Source organism: Gossypium hirsutum, chromosome A02, assembly GCF_007990345.1.
Source record: "Gossypium hirsutum isolate 1008001.06 chromosome A02, Gossypium_hirsutum_v2.1, whole genome shotgun sequence".
NCBI lineage: Eukaryota > Viridiplantae > Streptophyta > Magnoliopsida > Malvales > Malvaceae > Gossypium > Gossypium hirsutum.
Genome location: NC_053425.1, coordinates 46,015,662 through 46,020,926, shown reverse-complemented (window position 1 = coordinate 46,020,926; position 5,265 = coordinate 46,015,662).

Below are 5,265 nucleotides of genomic sequence, written 5' to 3'. Positions count from 1 at the left end.
ATCATCATATTTCATGTTTATGCATACTCAAACAACATAGATCATAATTATTATAGCTGGAGTCATAAGAACTCACCTGAAGTTTCATCGTCTCCATAGCTTAGCCTTCTTGAATGCTAGATCTTCCGTTCTCTTGAAAGCTAACCATTTAAACCAAAATCATGAGTTATACTCAAGAATTTTAACAACATGCAGAACCTTTAAAATGGTTCTGAAGTCTATAACCTTATTTACCTATTCCTAAGTACATAGAGAGGTTAAGAATCTTACTAGCTTACTAGTTTTCGTACTTTTCCATCTCCAACCTCATGAAGTCTGTTCCATGTAGAACCTTCAATGACTATTCCTTCTTTAAGATACCAAAGATGACATGGAATAGAAGAAAATGAAACAGATTCAAGAAGGAAAATATCCCTAGGAAGCCATTTCCCAACTATTTGTAGCCCATTCTACACTAATACCAACCTTATGAGAACTACGCATTCACAATCATTATGTCTCACATAATGTATTTAGCTGGTTCCTTTCTAACTAAAATAGGTTTGGTTCTCAACCATGTCCAATTCAATTTATAGCTTTCCCGTTTCTTCCAATAGAGCTCGTTTACTTACGGTCTCTTTCAATTTAGTCTTCCAATTATCTCAAATTCCTAGATTACTAGAAATTTGGGTGTTACAAACATATAAACCTTTAACATTAAGCTATCAAATTCCATGACCAATTAACATCGTTTAACCATTTAACTTACCAATAGAATCCCTTTTTGAAGTCTATTAACTCTTTCATACACATTTTGGCCTCCAAGGCTAGATTTTAATCAATTCACGTAGTTTTTCGTATACTTTCTTTTTCAAGAATTATAGATATGCAATATATATAATTTTGTATCATCAAATCATTTCATAAACCCATTTCTACCTATTTCATACCATCATCAACGTACTTTTAAATATGTAAAGATATTTATAAATTTACAAATTCATACCATTTCAATTCAAATTGTACATTATAATAGCATACCATAATTCGATTTGTCCTTTCCATATTTCCATTTTGATTTCAATTTTTTCCCAATGGGACCCTAGTAAAATAGGCTCGAATGCACGAGTAAACTACACCACGCCGACATAGCTCGTATGAGCAAAACTAGATCACACCAAAGCACCAAAGTGCCAAGCCCATAGGCATCAAATGCATATTCACATGCAAATACATCCATCTACCACACCAAATTCTTAGTAGAGATAATAATAGTCAAAAATCCGCAACACATGTTGGATCTCGATATAACCTATAGTAATCTTCGTACAATCACATATCCCATACAAGCGCAAATATAACCCTATTGGCATGCCAATCATATCCTAACCTTTTACTAAGTTCACATGGGCATCAAATATTCATATTTATATTACATACCTATGAACATTCATATTCGCATATTCATACCCTATAATAATTTACATTTACTTGTCATACCCTGTTTGATCACATTTGCATTTTTGTACCCTGTACACTGTTCTATCATATAACAACCATTTATCTCATTTCATTTCAGTTCCAACCATTTCATATATATATATAATTTTTCATTCAATTTCAAAATCACATTTCAATTTATCATCAACTTATAATATTTCATATCATATAACATAGTTCAATTTATTTTTCTATGTCACATATCATATTCTAATTAAATCATGCTACTTTCTATTTTATTCAAATTAGACCTCTATCTTGATATTCAATGTCAATCTCAAAGAATCAATTCATACAATCTTTATTTACCCACCTTGTAACCCCTCTATAACCGACCCGATCACCGGATCTGAGTTACAAGGTCCAAAATTCTTAATCAGAGCAACAATGATAAATTACATTCAATTTATATTATTAAATTATCAAATTCAACTCATTTATGCATACCATGCAAAATACCATAGTTTTCGAGTCTTGTCAAAGCTTAGAAAAGCTGTAAAGTTAACTCAAGGTTGAAATAGGACCAAATTGTAAGAGTTTCAATATACTGAGTTAATGTCACGATGTTAAGGCATTCCTCATCGTAACACAGCATATTAAGTAGGTCTTGTTATAGTGACCAAAGCCGACATTGCGTTGTGGCATGGTAACCTAGTCTCGTCACAACTAACACCGTTTGACGTTGCAATGTGACATATTGTTTTCAAATGGACAAGATTTGGTACATGTTTGTAAACACTTAAAACCTTTCAAATTTACTTGCATGTATAAATTTCTACCTAATCTATATACCTAGTGAGTTCCTTTAGGTCTAAAGTACCAAGTATACGTACATGTTACCATCCATTTCAACCATTTCATTCGAGTATACAATTAATTTATCCAAGTTCTTCATTTAACTAGTTGGCACTTATAAACATATGTATATATAAAAAAAACTAACTAACTTGGCTATTATCATACCACAAAACATGCCTAATTATAAGTTGTGACATTTCTAATTCGATATATTTAGCATATAACCAAATCAAAATACAAATTCTGACTCAATCTAGGTACATGCCATATAACCAACAAAAGAAACTATACAAATGTTGTTGAGTCTGGGATCTTTGTTTGGATGTTGAAATTGATGCTTGAGACCTCGTTACGCCTAACCTATGTTGGAAAAAGTTCGGTTTGAAATTGATTTTTTTGTATAGCGAAAAATTATAATTTTAAAAATTGACCCAGTTTGTGATATTTATAGCAATAAACCTTAACCGAATTTGTACCTTTTTTTAGATAAGTGGATCCTTGATGTTTTCTGGCTTTCAACCAAACAATCTTCTCTGCTATTCTTGTACCACGAACTACTCCGAGTGTGGGCTTGAACCAATTGAATCAAAATACTGAACTAGAATAAGTTTTCTTTTTAGGCGAAAATGGAAATGCTCTCTTTTTTAATAAAAACCAGTAAAATTGTTGCTCTAAAAATATGTTTATAAATTGTGAATAAATTCTCTCTATTTTTTGATAGAATAAAAATCTCTCAAAAGTTCTATTAATAACTTTACTGATGCCATCTATTTATAGGAAGGAAGGTAAAACCCTTGTAGAGTTGTAGAGGTTTCTTTTAAATAGAAAAAAGAACATCCTACTTAGAGTGGGAGAGGGGTGAACAACTCACCCTTGTATTTCTACTAGGGTTGCCACCCCCTTCATGTTATATGAGGAGTTTTGGGCCTCTCTCACATCGGGTCCAATTACGAGTACTTATTAGGCCTTTTTAACCTAGTACTCTGTAATATGATCTAACCCGATTAAGTTTTTCTATTTCCTAAAATAAACTTTAATATCTGCATATTAAATGATTTTCTTACCCCAATTTTAACCTAGTAAAATGTTGACTCTTTTACCCCAATAAAATTTTGACGATTTATCCTAGTAAATTTTTGACGATTTTACCCTAATAAAAATTTCAAGAAAATTCGTTCAATATGTCACAACTCAACATGTTCACTATGATCAAATGATTTATTTTCATTTTCAAGCTTCAAAACAATCAAAAATTAAAACTCATTCTTCCATCATTTTTTAAGTAATCCTATGTAGGATTGCAAATTTCCATTTCCATTTCTGTTTCCATTTTCATTTCCATTCTCAGAAACCTACATTGATTTCCAAATAATTCCATTTACTCATTTTGAAGAAAACCATAATCAGTCCTGAATGTTTCCTATTATTCTTTTTCTATTCATTTTGTTAATTTTTATTCAAACACACAATTCATTTCTGGTTTCAACGAGCGAGTGGAGGCTCCAATTGGACATATGTAGTTGAGGCTCAAATGATTTATAATGAAGTTCCAGCTTTTTGCCTATTAATTATAAAATCATTTATCCACAAAGTCATTCAGCTATAGTATCGTGACTGAGCTCACCCCAATGACATGCCATTACGAAAGCAACTATTTAGTGCTTGTCCAATGACCTTGCCATTAAAGTGTTATCCTCATCGGATATACTTGATCTCTTTGGGATAATATCCATTCTCCCAATATGATCCTATTTTATCTCATGGTAAGCATTACATCTTCCTTCATGAAAAGTCAATCATTATCAATTAGTGATGGCAATGTCACATGATAGGGTGTTTGAAAACTATGTAATGTCACATGATAGGGTGTTTGAAAACTATGTTTATGTGATAAAACCTTTTCCATTTAATACTTTTCTTTATCTCTTATTAGTTCTAAAGGAAATCATTTTACTAATTTAAAACATTTGTTTTAAAACGTTTCTCGTTGCGGAAGCTTTTAAAACAAAGTAGTTTAGGTAATCGTTAGAAAATACGTTAGCTTTTTGAAAACTGAACTTCTTACGACCAGCAGTTATAATTTCAAAAAAAATAAATAAAAACCAAAATTTAAGCAAAAGTCCCAAGATTCCTCAAATTACATCCCAATAATAATAAAACCATAAAACATAAATTAAAAAAAATGTAAAGTCCAAAAACTGTGGTCACTATCGAGTCATCCGTCGCACCGATCCGTCTAGGTCTGGGGATAACCTGTGCACATTAAACAGAGAGGGGTGAGTTTACGTAAACTCAGTGTGTAATCCCACAAAAAAAACAATGGTAAACACAGTGCACTGTCAAATACAGTTTTGGGCCTAAGCCCTTTCAGTATTGGTAACGATTTGGGCCTTAGCCCATCTCAGTACAGTATCAAATATGCAGTAGGGCTTTAGCACACCACAATATCAATAGCAGCCATGCAGTATTCAGTAACAAAGTCCTACCCAACCAGCCTCTACACACCATCTCCATCCAACCCTATACTCTATGTGGGGATTAAATCAACCCACCCATCCCCACACTCCAGGTAGTATTGAATGTGGCACAAAACAGTAATTTGCACCTGAGCTGCACTTATATTAGGCTTAAGAGCCTTTCAATACACTTCCTTCAAATATAATCAACCCAACCCCATGCAATGCAACATACAAATCATGGCATGCTATCTCATGATATCAGTACATATAACCAGTTTAATATACAAGCATACTATTGTCATGCTCAATATATATAAATCAAACAGTCAGTTTACACAATTAGGGGTCTAAGTGATGGGTACCGACCCTACAGTAGGTTCACAGTCGACTTGAATGACCTATAAAACCTTAGCAATCAATTTAGTGAAAATGGGCTCTAACGCCAACGTAGCCAGCCTGTGTGGGCCCATATGCCTATGTGGCCCATACGGCTCAAACTTTCCTTGGCCGTATGGATCATACAGCCTAA